This window comes from Sorex araneus, chromosome X (genome assembly GCF_027595985.1).
Source record: "Sorex araneus isolate mSorAra2 chromosome X, mSorAra2.pri, whole genome shotgun sequence".
NCBI classification, from domain to species: Eukaryota; Metazoa; Chordata; class Mammalia; order Eulipotyphla; family Soricidae; genus Sorex; species Sorex araneus.
The window spans coordinates 282,906,115-282,925,861 of NC_073313.1; positions in this window are offsets into that span (position 1 = coordinate 282,906,115).

Consider the following 19,747-nt stretch of genomic DNA (forward strand, 5'->3'; position numbering starts at 1 on the left):
TGTTTTTGTATTCTGCCTAAATGTATTGTTTTGGTTAAGCTGCACAGGTATTTTATTTTTTATCATCTTTTCTTTTTCTTATTTAGCAACAAGAATTTTTCAAGCTGAGTTGACATTGTGACACTTATAAAATGCTTTTGTTAATGTATTATTGTTGTTGTTGGGGTGCCATGCCTGGCAGTTCTCAGGATTTACTCCTGGATCTGTGCTCAGGGATCACCATATGGGGTGTAGGAGATTGAAGCCGGGTCACTCAGGTGCAAGCCGGGTCACTCAGGTGCAAGGCAGACACCCTATCTGCTATAATATCTCTTTAGCTCCTGGAAAATGCTTTTAAGTAAAATCATTTAAATAAATTTTTACCTGAATGTTAAGTCTTTTCTTATCTTCCCTTGGAAAATTAGGTAAAAGCATGATCACATAAAATAATCTGAGTGATGTGGCCTGAGTAAGGTCTTCTATATGATATTTTAATAGATAAATTTTCTTATATGTGAAAATGTGTACTTGATAATTTATTGAAATGATTGCATTTTAACTTAGTTAATTAATGAGGCCACTCTCCACATGTCTGGAGGACGAGCCTCACGCATGAAGGAACCTGCAAAGGAACCCAGGTATGCAGGACCCGGGGCTGAGATCTCCAAGCCTGCTTGGATTGGGACGGAGCCTTCTCCATACAGACCCCCCCATTTTCCAGTAGCTTGGCAGCCACACCCACAAACTGCCCCTGGAGCCGTGTAATCCCACCAATGGTCAACAACCAGAGACTATAAAACCAAGCTCCCTGAAGCCAACTAATAGAACCTGACAAGCTACCGAGAGTCTATTGCCCACAGTGGAGAAGCTTGCAAGCTCCTCATGGCATATTCATATCTCAATACAGTAAAAGATATATACAAACCTCTTGGAGAGACTGGTAAGCTACCCAGAGTATCCCTCCGGAATGGCAGAGCCTGACAAACTACCCATGACGTATTCAATATGCCAAAAACAGTAGCGATAGGCCTCATTCCCTTGGCCCTGAAAGATCCTCCAATTGTTGGGAAAGATGAGTAAGGAGAGGCTGCTAAAATCTCGGGACTGAGTGTAATAGAGATGTTACTAGTGCCCAGTTGAGAAGATCGATGAACAATGGGATGACAGTGACACAGTGATGCAGTGATTGCATTATGACATTATATATGTTCCATGTGCAAAGTATTAAGAATTAAGGATGTCCCCTGTTTTAATTCATGTCCCCTAATTCCCACCTCCAGCCTTCCCCTTCCTTTCTGATACAAAGATGACTTAAGTCCACTACATTTGAACTATAAAGCAACCGATTGATCTTATAGTATAAAAGCTTATAATTGTTTAATTTAGTTCATCTGTTTGTTTTTTTTTCTTCTATCTATCACAAAAAATTGGGACTGGAGCGATAGCACATCTGGAGGGCATTTGCCTTGTATGTGGCCGACCTGTGTTTGATTCCTCCATCCCTCTCAGAGAGCCTGGCAAGCTACCAAGAGTATCCCGCCCGCACGATAAACCTGGCAAGCTCCCCATGGCGTATTTGATATGCCAAAAACAGTAACAAGAAGATTCACAATGGAGACGTTACTGGTGCCTGCTCAAGCAAATAGATGAGCAATGAGATGACAGTGATACAGTGATCACAAAAGTGATACATAGGTGTCAAAATGTCAAATTTTTGAGTGCCAATTTCTTGATTGTTTTAAGGATTATTATTTTGGGCTGGAGTAATAGCACAGTAAGTAGGGTGTGACCCAAAAAGCAAAAAATTAATTTAAAAAAATTATTATTTATGCTATGAAATTCATATGATCCAGGAAATAAATACATTATTTTAACCTCCTAAACCTGTAAAAAGTATCTATTGACCAAGCAAAGCCTTGTTTATTACTGCAAAAAGGGAGTCTCCATGTCAACAGTGTCAGAGATTGCACAACAGGTAAAGAGTAGACACATTTTTGCTTTGGGATTGAGATTGCAATAGCTCTAATTGAGTAGATTAGCATTCATATGTTAATAATTTGTCAATGAACACACTGAGGACATAGTATTAGTGAGTTAATATTTGATAAGAAAATTAGCCAAAGACAGTAATTTATTATCTCAGGAAGGGCTTTACTCAGATTCACTTTTCCTAAAAGTAAAGTATCTTCATAGTTTATTAGATGAGTGGAATTTGGAGAGTTTCCTGAGGCTAATAGGTAAGTACTGGTATGTTTTATAGTCTTAAATAAATGTTTCCTAATAATTTTTGGAGAATTACTATATAAGGACAAATAATAGAGGAATATGTAGGATCTCTGTGAGACTCTACAATAAAATTATGAAGCTTGCAGACATTCCTATTTTTGCTAATGAGCTCAAATCATCCAGAAAATCAATATGTCAATTTATATTTGAAGATGTACCACAGCCACTCATTAGGATGATTAGGACTCTCTTCTAAGACTCAAAACTACTCAAGAAAACTTACCTTTAAAAAAGTAAGTAGAAAACCAAAATCTTGTTTAAATGAACACTTGCCAGCTTCAATTCTTGAGAACTTAAACCAACACAGATGTAAGGATACAGGTAGAGAGTAAAGAATTTTATGGTCCCACTGGACCATGGCAATGTGAGAGGTATTCTGACCAAAGTGGAAATAATTTTCAACCCCAAGGGCCCCAGAAAGGTGAAGTTAAAGACAGAACAACGTGCAACTGCAGAAGTGACAGGGCTTTCCCTGGCATAAGGGAACAGTCAGTCCGAACAGATATAGTGGAATGTGGCTTCCAGACCATGGATGATCTCCTTTATATCTCCTTTATCGCCATGACTCAGAGCCTAGCGCATCATTTAAGGAGGGAGAGAGAGTGCAGGTGGGCAGGTTCTCAGTGTCTTATTCAGTCTGTGGGTGTATGTGTGAGTGGTAGTGAAGAAAGCAGGTTGGAGCCAACAGTGCAAAACAGTCATCTTTCTGATCTCCACCAAAATAGAAGAACATTTAGATTCTTTCACAACCAATCAATTCATCTGTGGGGGCAGAAACTGAAAATACGTTTTTCTGTATAAAAGTAATAGCATTGGGGGATGGCAAGATAATTCAGTGAGTAGGATGCTTCCCCTGCATGCAGCCAGCTCTGGTTGAATCCTTTGCATGCCATATGGGCCCCCCCTAAGACCTGCCAGGTCTGGTGGATGAGCACAGAGCCAGGTGACAGTCAGCGAACACCTCTGTTTGTACCCCCCCAAACAAACAAAAATCACCATAGCATTTGGTTCATGCCAGAATAGGTGAAATGTCCCTTTCTTTGATTGGTGTGTGTGTAGATATATACACATACCTATGTATATATACACACGTATATATGTATATTTGACAAGTTAAAAGGAATAGAGGGAAATAATTTCATTTTCCAAGTGTAGAGCATTTTCTCAGGCAATTATTCTAGATGTATGTATGTATATATCAAACTTCATATATTAGAAGTTTGATATTGGTTGCAAATACATAACATTATCAAATGATGGGGATCAGATCATATTTTGCATTTCTCCGTTTAAATTTTTTGTCAATGTGAATATAACACATAAAACTTTAAAAATGTCTTTATAACTTGTATTGCCAAGATTTTCAACCTATAAAAGATGATGAAAATACCTAAAAGGGATAAGGAAAAAAAGCAAAAATAGACATATGTTATAGAATGGGGTGAAAAATATTTCCAAAATCTTTAAAATATGAAAGAAAAAATGATATTTTCTCCCAAATTACACAACACAAATAAGTTTAAAACCTGCTCTTTGACCATTGGTTAAATATTTTAATTTTTCATTTTGCGTTATGTTTTTCCTTTAAATCAATTCAGTTTTTGTTCAATAAATGTCCAAGTGATGATAAATAAAGTCTGTCAGTATTAAAAAAAGCTTGTATTTATTGTTTTCTCATATTATCATAGAATAAATACTTTTATGGTTCTTTTAATGCTAATTTTATAAAAACAATGAAATATCCAAATTACTTTGAAATGCACTCATATTGACTACAATATTTACACCACTAAAAAATAATATTGTCAATACCTTATTGCTATGTTTGTCCCCTGGTAATATAGTATATGTTAGTATATATATGTACTCTGTAGTTCAATCTAATATATTTCCTGTACTATAGTATAGGGTAAAGACTGCTGTGTTTATGATGTATCATTATTATAGAATAGAGTGGAACACATTAGACTCATTATAAATGTCTGTGAAATTTGTGGGTAAGATTATTATCCATGATATATATTTTGTTCATTGGCTATTTGCATAAATGGCTATTTGCATAAATGGATCATTTTATACAGTAGAGGAATATACCTGGGGGCGAGGTAGTGGAGCAGTTCAAGAAAGAGCTTGACCCAGAAACTGAATCTTATAGGTAAGATCATTGAAGGAGATGTCAAGAATAAAGGGGAAATATTCTAGATGTCAGAAAACAGAAAAAATATCATATTTTCTAAAAATTATTAAATAAATAGGAAAGATGGCAGATTGCTGACAAAAAAAAAAGACTGGAATAATAAGGAGGGATTTATGCAGCTCTCTTGCTCAGAGGGTATCAGAGTGAGCAGTGACAGGAAGCTGTAAGCATGGTGAAGTGCAAAAAAAAAGTGTGATGGCCACATCAAGCCTGTACTAATATGCACATTTGTAACGTCTGATACATGGCTTATGACACTGATCAATTTGAGAAGTGACTTCAGGATATTGGGTGGGGGGAAATTTGAACAAGACTAATTCCAACTTCTAAGAAAATAATCAGAGATTAAAAACTGGTGGCAGGTAATTCTGTCCAGCAACATTTCCTAGAAATTCAAAAATTGCTGCTGAGAGGGCTGATGTGGCAACTAGATTCATTAGCACTTGACCACACCAGTTCTGCTATAAATTTCAGAAATATGTGTATAGATCTGGGAAATATCTTTTGTACAGAGAAGCATTTAGAAAAGCCTGAATGAGAACAATAGATTTGCTTTATCTTATTTATAATATATGTATCAAGATACTGATTCACTTTTAAATGAAAGTTGCAGCCATGATTTTTCACTTCATCTAAAACAAAATAAACATAATTCTCTACTTATTATCTTAACAAGGAAATAGATTATTTTCCTTCTCCAATGAAGAACCGAATTATATCATTTAAAAGTAAATAGTACAATTCAATATGTAAAACTTAAATACTAATATAGATATATTTAAGATGCAAAGCAGGGAACTATGACAATACTGGTAGCTACCACTATAAAATGTAATGCCGAACAGGGACTGGAGAGATACTATAGTGAGTACCATGCTTGGCTTGCAAACTATGGTCACTTCAGCCTAGGCATGATCCTGGAGCACAGAGCAGGAAGTCATATCTGAACATCACTTGGTGTGGCCCCAAACCAAACAAACAATGTAGAATAACAGAAATCCTTCCTATATAACATCCTACTGAATCTGTAGGCCTGATAGGCCTACTTTTTTGAAGGGTAAACGGTTAGAAAATAGTTTATTACCAAAGGCTCTTTGTTTTTGTGTTTTTAAATATCTGAGATTAAATGAGTTTAGTCAGTTTTCACAATGGTCTCTCAGTAACTGAATAAAAAAATTACTGAAGGAAAAACATAAAGAAGAAAAAAATAAGACAGTTTTCTGAAAGACCTTTATCAACTTTTCACAAAATATAATCTACATAGGATAATTATTTACAAAGCTTATTTTAATAAATCTTCTAATAATTTAAACAATTATTGAAATGTCTTTACTTGAAATGTCTATTGATATTTTACCTCCTGTTTTGTTATTTTATCCCCTGTTCATGCAATTACAGCCACATTCAATGTAAAAAATACATGGCCTTATTCCCTGGTACATGCATAGATGCATAGACAGACACAAATACATATATTTACAAGGAAAATGAGTATGGCAAAGTATATCTCTAATCAATATCATAAGACAGATATAAATTCATAAGATATATTTGCTGCATATTTTATAAATTTTGTTTATGAGACTTAAATGGAACTTTTTAATTAGAATGAACTACATAATATGAATTGATACAAAAATGTCTGAAATGTTTATGGAATAAACATGAGTACCCAACAAAATGACTAAAGAAATTGTGGTCTTATACTGTTAGAATCTGAGGGTTGAGTCCTGAATTGTAGGCAAATGCCAGACAGGGTACTTAGGAGAAAACGCTATATCCTGCCAATTGATGGCATGGCGTGGATTTCTCTAACTCTACTAAGCCAAAATGAACAAAAGTTTTCCATCAAAATTCCCACTTATAAAATGCAGCAGCTCCTAGATGTTTCTAGAAGAAATATGGAGGGAATCGTGCCTCAGATATTATAGGAATTAAAAGTATCTGCTTTTCATTCTGGGGAAGTCTAGGGCAGTATTTCTCAAGCTTTAGCTCCCCCAGCAACACAAACTTCCTCACTGTTTTTCAGCTGCTCATTTGTCTCTCTTCTCCCCACCTGCATATCAGCTCAGCCAATTTTCAATAATAGTTGTCCCATTTCTCAGTATTCAATGTGCCAGAATTGGACAAATTCTGAAAGGGTTTGCTTCAAAGTGCAACAGAGAATTTGGCTAAGACTTAGCTACCTTGGAGACAACCTCAATATTTTTCTTCCAATGCACATTTGTCCTAATTAAGCAATTTGTCCCAATTAATTTTCTTTTAATGGCACCCCTTCCTTCCCGATTGCTCTAGAACCACCTTCCCAATTTATATGGGTTCAGGAAAAACCAGCATTTTGTTTCCTGCTTCTGCTTGTTTGACAATATTTTACTACTTCCGGTTTGAAATCTATGGTAGTTAGTCATACAACTCTTAATCCTTCTCTTCCATTTTTTTTTCTATCATGTATATGCCAGCATATTTATAAATATGGTATTTTTTTCTTTTTTTTTAATTGAATCACCATGTGGAAAGTTACAAAACTTTCAGGCTTAAGTCTCAGTTACAAAATGCTTGAACACCCATCCCTTCACCAGTGCACATATTCCACCACAGAGAACCACAGTAAACCTTCGCACCACACCCCCACCCACCCAGCCCCCACTCCACCTGTGTAGCTGATAAATTTCACTTTACTTTCTTTTTATTTTGATTACATTCAATATTTCAACAACAACAACAAAAACTCACTATTACTGTTCGGAGTTCCCACCCCCCCCAAAGTTGGACCTGTTGGAAAGGAAGCATTTGATAATTTGTTTTCCATTGCTGAGAATGAAGAGATGTGAGGTCGTGTGGCCACAATAGCGGCCTCGAGGTTTTGGATTTCTGTATTTTAGTATTTTCAGTAACTAAGTCCTATAAACCCTTATGTCAAGGGCTGACTTTCAATAGATCGCAGCGAGGGAGCTGCTCTGCTACGTACGAAACCCTGACCCAGAAGCAGGTCGTCTACGAATGGTTCAGCACCAGGTTCCCCACAAATGCGCATTGTGTGACGGGCGAGGGGGTGGCTGCCTTTCCAGCTGTGCCCCGGTTCCTGAGACAAGTGGCTCTCCGCACAAGTGGACACGCCGGTGGAGGAGTGGCCCGCTGGCGGAGAACCGGCTAGCCGGGGCCCACCAAGGCTCCCGCGGTGCTGATGTATAGGTCCACCTGGGCAGGATTCTGACTTAGAGGCATTCAGTCATAATCCCACAGATGGTAGCTTTGCCCCATTGGCTCCTCAGCCAAGCACATACACCAAATGTCTGACCCTGTGGTTCTTCTCGTACTGAGCAGGATTACCATGGCAACAACACATCATCAGTAGGGTATAACTAACCTGTCTCACGACGGTCTAGACGGTCTAAGAGAGTCTCTTGCCCGCACGCCTGGCTGTCTTCCCGGGGGCCCTCGGAGAGGATGGGCTCCAGTTTCCCTCCCCACCCCGAGCAGATCTCCCAGCGGCCGAAGACCACCGGAACCAAGCTACAGCCATGCTGGAGGCCCTTCTCCACACGTTCGGACAGGCCTCATGCATGAAGGTACCGGGAGAGGAACCCAGGTGTGTGTAATTCCATCAACAGTCAGCACCCAGAGAGAGACTTAAAAGCAAGCTCTCAGAAGAGAGCGATGCAGACAGTCTCTTGCCCAGACGCCTGGCTGTCTTCCTCGGGGCCCCTCAGAGGGGATGAGCTCCAGCTTCCCTCCCCACACTGAGCAGAGGTCCCAGTGGCCAAGGACCATCGGAACCTAGCTACAGCCATGCTGGAGACCCCTCTCCACACGTTCGGACAGGCCTTATGCATGAAGGTACCGGCAGAGGAACCCAAGTGTGTGTAATCCCATCAATGGCCAATATCCAGAGAGAGACTTAAAAGCAAGCTCTCAGAAGGGCGCTGCTGCAAGCGGCCATGCGATATCTTTAGCCTGCTTCTCCCTTTGGGAGAAACTGACAGTCTTCTGAGAGTTTCCTGCCCACATGGGACAGCCTTGTAAGCTTCCCATGGTGTATTTATATGCAAAATCCAGTAACAAGCTGGATCTCATTCCCGTGACCCTGAAGAGCCCCAGTGCAACATCGTTGGGAGGGCCAAGATCTCAGGGAAAGGACAAAATGAGATGTTACTGGGCCCGCCCGAGAAATCGGTGATTAATGGGCTATCGTGATCGTGACTAGCTAATTCCAGAGAAATTTCTGCCAGAAGTTGCATCATTGCTAGCTCGTACCTCTCTGCTACTTTATATTCCACATATGAGTGCAATCTTTCTATGTGGGGAGAGAGGGACTCTTCTTCACTGCTGGTGGGAATGCCAACTTGTTCAGCCCTTTTGGAAAACAATATGGACGATTCTCAAAAGATTAGAAATTGAGCTCCCATTTTACCCAGCAATAACCACTCCTGGGAATATATCCTGGAGAGGCAAAAAGGTATAGTAGAAATGACATCTGCATTTGTATATTCATTGCAGCACTGTTTACAATAGCCACAATCTGGAAAAAAATGGAGTACCCCAAAACAGATGACTGGGTAAAGAAACTTTGGTACATCTTCACAATGGAATACTATGCAGCTGTTAGAAAAGATGAAGTTATAAAATTTGCATATAAATATAGTATTTAAAAAAAAATGAGGCACTGAGAAAATGAAAAATCTTTATCCTATATATACTATATAGTATTTTAGCAATTTGCTTGATATTTATTAAATAATTAACTGAAAATTTAATCTAGATCCTCATTTACCCTAAATAATTTTACTTTTATTATAATTTTTTCTTAATATTTTTCTTCTTTGAGTGAACAGACCTAGAAAGATTAAGGGGCTATTTCTGGCTCTATGATCGGGAGTGATGCCTGGAGGAACTCCGGGGAACAGGTGTGGTGCTAGGGGATCAAACCAGGGTTGGGGGCATTTAAGGCAAGCACCTTAAATTCTATGATATTTCTTTCTGTTTTTTTTCTTAGTATTTTCAAGCAAATATTATTCTCCACCCTTATTTACCATCTTACAGTACTCTGCTCCTTTATTTTATAATCTTCAAAATTGAGAATATAATTTTTTTTTTTTTTTTGCTTTGGGTCACACTTGGAGATGCACAGGGATTACTCCTGACTCATGAACTCAGGAATTATTCTTGGTGGTGCTTGTGGAACCATATGGGATGCTGGGAATCAAACCCCAGTTAGTCTGCATTCAAGGCAAATGCCCTATGCGCCATGCTCCAGCCCTGAGAATATAAATTATTTCAATACCAGGGTTTTAATCCAAACCTGATGAATCATCAACTTTGATCACACTTATATGTGGCATTGTATTCATAATATTTTGTTTTATTTATATTTTTTTAGCCACACTTGTCAGTATTCAGGCTTTACTCCTAGCTCTGCATTCAGGAACCACTCCTGGTGGTGTTCGGGGGACCAACTTGGGTGCCAAGTTGACCATGTGCGAGGCAAATGCACTACCCACTGTACTATTGTTCCAAACCCCACATTATATTTTATTATATATTATATATTGTATTATACGATATATATTATAAAAATTGCTCCAGTCCAATATATATATATATATTGGACTGGAGCAATACAATTTTATATATGTATATATATTGGACTGGAGCAATTTTTATAATATATATACATATATATATTGGACTGGAGCAATTTTTGCCTTGCATGCGGCTGACCCAGGTTCAATTTCTCCATCCCTTTCAGAAAGCCAGCAAGCTCCTGAAAGTATCCTACCCATATGGCCGAGCCTAGCAAGCTAACTGTGGTGTAATCATATGCCAAAAGTAGTAACAACAAGTCTCACAATGGTGACGTTACTGATGCCTGCCCAATCAAATGGATGAACAACAGCATGACAGTGCTACCACAGTGCAGTGCTATATCATCATAATCATCCCGTTGATCACCAAGTTTCTCAAGCGGTCTCAGTAATGTCTCTATTCATCCTAGCCTTGAGATTTTAGAAGCCTCTCCTTACTTGTCCTTCCCAGTGATGCCGCATTGGAGGCTCTTTCAGGGTCAGGGGAATGAGACCCAGCATTGTTACTCGTTTTGGCATATGAATACGCCACAGGGAGTTGTAGCCTGCTGGTTTCCCAGAGGAAGAAGTAGGCTATAAGATGTTCCGGGAGCTTGGTTTTAAGTCTCTGGATGTTGGTCGTTGATGGGATTACAGGGCGCCACGGCAGTTCCTGGGTGTGACTGCCTAGCTACTGGAAAATGGGAAATCTGGGTGGAAGAGGCCCAGTCCCGATCCAAGCAGGCTTGGAGGTCTCAGCTATGCTATATATGTATATTTTAATGCTGATATTAATTTACATATAAATGAAGATGTTGGGTTGAGAAAATAATAATTGGATAAATCAGGAAAATGATTTAACACAAAATTATTAAAATTATACATAGGAAAGGAAGATTCATCTTCATAGAAGTTTTGTGGTAAACTGATTATTTACAAGTTAATGTAAATGTAAGTTGATATGTTCTCAGCACACTCTCACAAACATGCACAGGAATGAAAGTCATTATATAAGTGGTAGATTTAATGATGTCTATGACATTCTGATTGCTAATATGGATGATGTGTATGAATGATCCCAAACAATTAAAGAAGGTTCTTATCAACTCATCAGCAACAGCAACACTTTGTAAAGATATCGAGATTCCATTGAACCATGTTATGTACTTGATGACACTTTAACGTAAATGACAGTTATATCAAAACACACGCAATCAATATATAATCTTTTCTGCTTGCAATGTCTGATTTTTCCTTTGATAATGTTCACTAGAACATCTATTGAAGTTGTTTCTGCTGTTTTGTGTCTTATCTTTGAATGTGAAGGAAACTCCTTTAATTTTTGCTGTGCATCTTTTGCTTAAAAAGCAGATGCTTGTTTCCAGAAAGAAAATCTAAAAAATGAGAGTGAGCAAACCTACTCTATCGAAATTTGTATTTAAACACTATGTTTAAAGAGCTTGTTGCTGCGTGTTTCAGAAGCTCACAGTATTTCTTTTGAAGTGTCAATCTGACTATTACCATGATTTTGATGGTAATTATAGTGGAATGCCCATATTTCAAAGAGTAAGATCAGAAGTTTAGTTTAATCTCTGCACAGAATAAATTTGGCAGTGTTTCTGTGACTTTGGAATTTTGAGTACATATATTTGCAATGAATTTTAATGTAATAAATTCAATGTTTGGCTTTCTTTACCTGGATGATTGGACTAGTTAGTAGTAGTTTTAAACATATTGACATCTGATATCACAGGTATATTTTAAGTTTATTTCAAGTATAAATATTATAAAGCTGATATCACATGTTCATTCATGGAAATAATTTTATGTATAATAAAGTAAAAATGAAATGTAATTAATATATAGCATGTATGCCTTTCATTAAGTAGATCCTAAAGCTGATACTATGACGAATACAAAAAGGTGGTGTATTGTTTAAATCTTGCATGTGGAATAAGATTAAACACTGAAAAGAAGTAGATTAAAATGAGTGGTCATAAAATAAGGAAAAAACCTAATAATTTGTTACTTTATCAAATAGATAACTATAAATAAAATCCTATAGAAGCTTCCTCCTAAGAGTAGAAACTACAGAATAGGCAAGAATAAACTAACAGAAGTTCACAATATTAGGAATAGCTCATACACCCAATCAAGTTGGTAAAATACATTGACTTCTTATATGTGTTGTATTTGTTTTTGTTATATTTTCACAGTTTATACTTTTCCTATAAGAGCATTGATTCAATATGTATCTATTTCACCATAGAAGTAGAACTCTTAAAATACAAATCCCTATAGTGATATATAAGAATTCTTAAAATCTGACTCCATCATACCTTGCTCTACTTTTTCATTTGTTCACAAATCAAAACAATATAGTCATTTCATAAACATTCCCATCAAGATATTTAGTATATTTTTTGCTTGCTTTTTCCATCCAGTATTTTGTTCTGGTTCTTTGTACTTTTTATTTTTGTGCCACCCCAGCTCCGGTCAGGGTCTATTCCTGGCTCTGTGCTCAGGGATTACTCCTGATGGTGTTCGGAAGACAGTGCAGGATACAGCTTATCAAACTGGGTCAGCCATATGCAAAGCCAGAGCCATTGTACTTTGTACTATGTACATTGTATAATGTACCATTGTACATTGGCCCTTTGATTTCAATTTTTCACTTACTTGGCTATTTTTTTTAATTCAACTCTCATTTATATATAAAATATTAAAATAATATGACCAGAAAAAACAAAGATTTATAGATTTTTTTGGTTTGGGGGTCCATACCCAGTGGTGTTTGGGAATTACTACTGGCTTTGCACACAGGATTCACTCCTGGTGGGCTCCGGGGTCCATAAAGCATGCTGGGGAGTTGTTTCCAGGTTGACCATGTGCAAGGTAAGAATCCTACCCCACCACACTATTTAGCCCTTCAAAGATGTCTTTTAATTATGTCCTCCCCACCCTCAACTAAATAAAAATAAAATGAGACGTAAAAGTGTTTACATGTAATTATTATTAAGAATGTCTGATCCTTAAGAAAATGAACTGGCTAAAAGATAGGAGCTAGACTTGGGGCTAGGAGAGTGTTTCACTTTTGCTTTCTAAACTCTGCACATGATTTCATAATCAATATGCATAATTTTACTTAATCATAAGCATTAAGCATTTCCTTCGAGGGAAGTTTAATGATTACAGTGCTTGCTCGTTACTGAGGCGGAATCCCAATCTGTATATGATCTCTCTAGCATGCCCAAGAGTTAGGCCTGAGCATATAGTCAGGAGGAAGTCTTAAGCATTGACAAGTGCAGTGCTTAACCCACAACCAAATCAAACTAAACCAAGCTATGAATGTGAAAGTGGATTTTTTCTGCACTAGTAAGTTCTTGAGAATTGTATGAACTTTGTACACAAAGTGAGAACCTAAGGAAGTTAAAATGCAATGTACAATTCAAGGAGATAGGTCCTGGTTTCTCACCAATGTCCATGCCTGCCCTTCACCCATGTATGACATCACTCACCGTGCCCTTTAAGATCCGGTCCAGAGTGCAGCTTCCTAAGTCCTCTCCACTATCATGTGCTTCCCTTCATTATTCTACTACCCGGTCTTGTCGCAACACCATTCTCTATCCCAGGATGAAGTCTTGTTGCTGCACCTCTTTAGGACTGTATTCCAGCAATTCTTTGACATCCTGGCCCATAGGCGAGATAACGATGATCTGTTTCTGTCTCTGAATATATCTGTCTGTTCTCCAGCAGTTCCCTGACATCTCTTGTCAGGGACAATAGATATCTTAAGTGTTGGCCACAGCTATGCGTGGATGGGCGAGATCCCTGCGATCCTGCAGTCTATCTGTGTATCTGACCACAGCCTTATTCTTTGTCTTGGTGCGAGAGTCTTACCTGATTCTGTTGTAAGTGTATTGAGGGAGAGAAAAAGCTGGCCATGGGCTTCCTTCTCTCTGCTCTCATCTGCCACCCACTGTTTATTTTGGTTCAATATATTTTTACTTTATACAATCTGAAGAGAAAAAGAAAATGGTAGAGAGTCTCTTGTACTGTGCCTGGCTGTCTTCCCCAGGGCCCTGGGAGGGGCTGGGTTTCAGTTTCCCTCCCTGCCCGGAGCAGAGCTCCCGAGGCCAAAAACCTCCAGAGCCTAGCCACAGCCATGCTCAAGGCCCCTCTCGACACGTTCCGAAGAACCTCACACATGAAGGAACCGGCAGAGGACCCCAGTTGTGTGGGACCCGGGGCTGAGACCTCCAAGCCTGCTTGGATGGGGACTGGGCCTCTTCCACCCAGATTCCCCATTTTCCAGTAGCTAGATGGGCACACCCAGTGACTGCCCCAAGCACCATGTAATCCCATCAACAGCCAACATCCAGAGACTATAAAACTAAGCTCCAGGAAGCACGTGGCTGCTTTGCATCCCTGTGACATCTTATAGCCTAGTCTCCCTTTGGGCAAGCTATCGAGAGTTTCCTGCCCACACAGGAGAGTCTCAAAAACTCCCCACAGTGTATCCATATGCAAAAACCAGTAGCAATGATGGATCTCATTCCCTGACCCTGAAAGAGCCTCCAATATGGCACCATTGGAAAATAGGAGTAAAGAGAGTCTTCTAAAATCTCAGGACTAGGATGAATGGAGATGTTACTGAGACTGCTTGAAAAATTTGACGGTCAATAAGATGATGATGATGTGATGATGATGATGATGATGATGATGATGATGATGATGATGATGATGACGACGATGATGAAGATATTTTGGATGGGCTGGACTTGAATTCACCACCTGAATTAGCCCATTCACCTGACTCTCCACCCTCCCACTCCTGCTGCACCAGAAATACCCAAAAGTGGAATTGCTGGATCATAGAGCAGCTCAATTTTAAGTTTACTGAGAATATTCCATAGTGTTTTCCATAGGGGTTGAGCCAGGAAACGTTCTTACCAGCAGTGGATGAGTGTTTCTATTTTAATAGTTTCCTCACCTGTGATCAAGCAATTCCACATATGGGTATCTACCTCAGGAGAGAAAAAAAAAAAATTCATCCAAAGGGACATGTAAACAGCACTAGTCATTGCAACAACCTGTACAGTAGCTAAGGTTTAGAATTAGTCTAGATGTTCAAGATCAGATCAGTGGATCATGAACATGTGGTGTATATACATGTTTGGGTAGAGCATTTGCCTTGCACGCGACTGACTCAGGTTCAATTCCTCCATCCCTTCAGAGAGCCCGGCAAGCTACCAAGAGTATCCCGCCCACATGGCAGAGCCTGGCAAACACCCCATGGTGTATTTGATATGCTAAAACAGTAACAACAAATCTCACAATGGAGGCGTTACTGGTGCCCACTCAAGCAAATCAATGAACAATGGGATGATAGTGCTATAGTACTATACATGATGGAATATTACACAGTTGCAAAGAATGATACAATCATGCAATATTTGGCAACCTGGATAAAACTGGAAGATAGGGTGTTAAATAAAATAAGTCAGAAGAAGAAGGACAAAGGATGAGCCAGAAGAAGAAGGACAAAGGAAGATATCAATTACATGTGATATTTAGAATAACTGGATAAGGAAAGAATGATTTGAAAGGGGAATGCCTAGGTCAGCCTTGGTCCCAGAATTTAGGGAGGGGGAAGAAGGAAACTGAATGAAGGGGAAGGAGAGAGTCATAGATGAGAAGCAACAGGTGTCGGGGTCAAGGAGACTCAGCTATAAGGGTGGTGTTAAGCTAAATATCCAAACCACAGACTCAACAATGCTGAAATTGCAAGACTCAAATTTACTAAACAGATTTAAAAGGTATTTTAAACACAGACTTTAAGGGAGAGAACGTACAAATGCTGGCAGTGGGAAGTTGAGACTAATGGTGGGATTGGTGGGTTGGTGATAGAACACTATGTCAAAAACCCAGCTATGAATAACTTTGCAATTCATGGTGCTTTAACAAGTTAAAATTCGAGGAAAAAGAAAGAAACTTCTGGAAGATGGTCTCTCAATCCGTCTTGCTACCTTCTTACTATTATAATTTATCCCCAAAGTGGTAGATGACCAGAGTTTCTCATCTATTCCCGACATGCTTTTGTACACAGAAGCTCTTTCCACACAAATTCAATTGAAACTTTTGGCATTCACTCCCTTCACATGGCTATAGAAAAGGAATTCTAGCCCAGAGACGGTATATAGATAAATGGATCCCATTTATCCTCTCTCATTACATTCATGGGAGAGAAATCTCACAATGGAAGTCAAGTTGAGAAGAACAGAGACTCCAGCCTCTCACTTTGGTGACCTACTTCTAAATGAGACCTGTCATTTATCTCCATTTCCAATTCAAAAACAGTGACACTGAGGTCTGCCCAAAGAAGGGATGGAATACAGAAGAGGAAGTTCAAAGCTCAAAGCTTTCATTAGGGTAACCCATTATATGCACAGAGCACAAGGAAGTCGAAGATTAAAGGCATTGTAAAAACAATGATGACATTCATGGTCAGCAATTAAGAAGAGGTTGTCAGTTATATGGCTGCAACAAGGAAAATCACAGCTAGAACTCTAATGGAGAAACGAAGAGACAGATACAAACTGAACTTCTGGACTCAGAACAAGCATAGAAAGCTGGCATAAAATACTAGCTTCAAAGACTGGCTTTTCAAAGTGCTAAAATGTAATTTGATCAGATTGTGGAATAATTTATTCCCCTGGGATAAATTATTGTCAAAAACACTAGAACAATCGGTCAGCAATTAGTGGAGGCTAACAGCTGAGAGGGATTTTCTCCAACAGACCTCCCTTGGAAGAAGTACTAAAGGAAATACTTCAGGCTGAAAGCATGTAGCACCAAAAAGCAAATGGATAAAAAAAAAAAAAAAAATTGCACAATAACTCACATTAGGGGGTTGCAGCAACTAAAATAAAATAATAAATATAAAAGAAAGAAAGTGGCACATTACATAATGATAAAAGAGTCAATACACAACGGAGATACAATAAATAGAAGCACTATGCACCTAATAAGAGGCAAAATCTATGATGCTTAAAGTAACATATTTGAAGAGAACAATAGACAAGTCAAAACTAATAGCTAGTGGAGAAACAAACTTTTTCATTGCAGTGGTAAGGCAAAACCATACAGCTAATTTGCAAGGTTGATGGTCATTCCCCTCAAAACAAAATACAAATGAACTGTCCCCTCCAGCAATTAATTACCTGATATTTACCCAAAGAGTTTAAAATTAATGTATCAACCTTAACATTATAGTCTTTCTATATCTTATTGAGAAGGTATCACCTTATTTAATGATAATTAGAGTACACATTCAGTGAAATCTGGGAAAGACAAAAATCTTTTATTTAATATTTATATTGGAATAAACATCTAATCCTATGAAATATATGGGTAAATCTCTTAAAGTATGGGAACTAGTGGGCTAACCTCAGATTCTGGAACATAAGAAAAGTTTCTTTAATAAAAATTGTATTATATTACTAATAGAATGTATTATTACTAACAATATATAATAATGTGTGTAATAGAAAACCGACAAACATCCTTAAGAACAAATGGAAATAGATGTGCATAGTATAAAAGCAGCATTTAAAGTTTTGGAGAACATGTAGTTATTCAAAATAATTGGTGTTAGGACAATGAATCATCCACTTATGAAATATATAAAATTGAGAATAAATTCCAGATAAATAGGTGATTTACAGATTTGATTTATAGAAACAGACAAATAATGGAATAGAGGGATGAATTCCTTTGTTACTTGAGATATGAAAAGCTATTAAAGTTTACAAGTAAGATAAAGAATAACATATGCAGACAAATATATGAGCCAAGTTAAAAGCAAAATGACAATCTTAAGGAAGATACTTGTAACTTGTGTCTTGAAATGGAATTAATCGCACTATACAAAATATTTTTGGAATTGAAAATAAGAACAAAACTAAATAAAATATGGGAGAAAGAGCAATAGGCCTTCAAATAGCATGAAATCTTACTTAAACATGTAAGTATAATCTAGTAAAAAATAAGCAAAATTCAAAATTAAATAGTGTGCAGGTGTTATGAAACAGCTTCACATATTACTGGTAGGAAAGCAAGTTGTTCTAATCCAGATATAAAGCATGCTTGTCAGAATCTCTGAAAATTGTATATGTATTTACTCTCTGGCATAGCAGTTCTATTTCTAGTGATTTACCTTTAAGTTGTACTTCCACAAATAAAAATCATGTGTACAATGTGATTATTTGCAATAATGTTTGCAAATACCATTTGTAACTTTAACAGCATTACTTGTAGGACATAATAAATCCAAATCTGTACATTAATAATACATATTATAAATTATGGCTGACTCTATTACACAACCACAAAATATAATGAGGAAGTCTCTAGTGATATAATATGATTTCTAAGATATATCTTTCAGCGGAGAAAGCAAGGTGTAAAGCAGTGCAAATATAATATGTTAATGTTTTTGAGAGAAGGGTAGTGGAAAAATATGCAAATTGTTGTCAAAGTTATTTCCTTCTAGCAAAGAAGAAATACTGGAGGAATAGACTAGACATTGATTCATATAAACTGTAGTTTCCCTTGAGAATAGGATTTAAAGTAGAAAGAAATAGAATGAAAAGCAAAATTCTCCAATATGTCTTTTATTTAGTCTGATTTTTGAGTAATTTGATTCTTTTTCATATTTGTAAGTAAAATACACTGATCTTTTAATATTCCCTGAAGCCTCTACTAATTCTTGGTTTATGTGTCATCTGTTCTTTCAGTTTGCACATATTTACCTCGTTCTATTTTTAGGCTAATGATTTGTCGAATAAAAGAAAAAGAACACAGCTAATGAGCACAGTTGAGGGAGCAATAATGATAATACAGTGGAAAGGCCTTTGCTTTGCATGAGTCTGGCCAGGGTTTGATCCCTGCCACCCGTCTGATCTCCTGAGCCCCGCCAGGAGTGAACCCTGAGGAAAGACCAAGAACTAAGCCCTGAGTGCCTCAAGGTATTTCATTTTTTAAAAAGGCACAATTGATTTTCTTGTCTCCTTTACCTTTTCTTTCTTTTCCTTATTTCTATTTTCTTTCTTTTCTCTTGTCCTTCCCTACCCTCTCTCCTTTTTTTTTTTTTTGTTTGTTTTTTGGATCATACCTAAGGGTGCTCAAATCACTCCTGGTAGTACTTGAGTGGGGAGGGAGGCCTGTGTGGTGTCAGGGATCAAAGCCAGGTGGGCCATGTGCAAGACAAACACCCTACTTGCTGGATTATAATTCTGGGCCCAGAGTGAATTTTCTTAATGTGGGAGCTAATGTGGAAGAGTTCTCCATTGTAGCAGGATTTCTCTATTTTATATATAATCCCAACAATGGCCAACATCCAGAGACTATAAAACCAAGCTCCCAGAAGACATCTTATAGCCTAGCTCTCCCTTTGAAAGAACCTGGCAAGGTACTGAGAGTTTCCTGCCCACATGGGAGAGCCTGGCAAGCTCCCCGTGGCATATTCATATACCAAAACCAGTAACAATGATGGGTCTCATTCCCCTGAGCCTGAAAGAGCCTCCAATGCAGCATCGTTGGGAAGGATGAGTAAAGAGAGTCTTCTAAAATCTCAGGGCTAGGATGAATGGAGATGTTACTGAAAATGCTTGAGAAAATCGACAATCAACGGGACGATGATGATGATGATGATGATGATGAT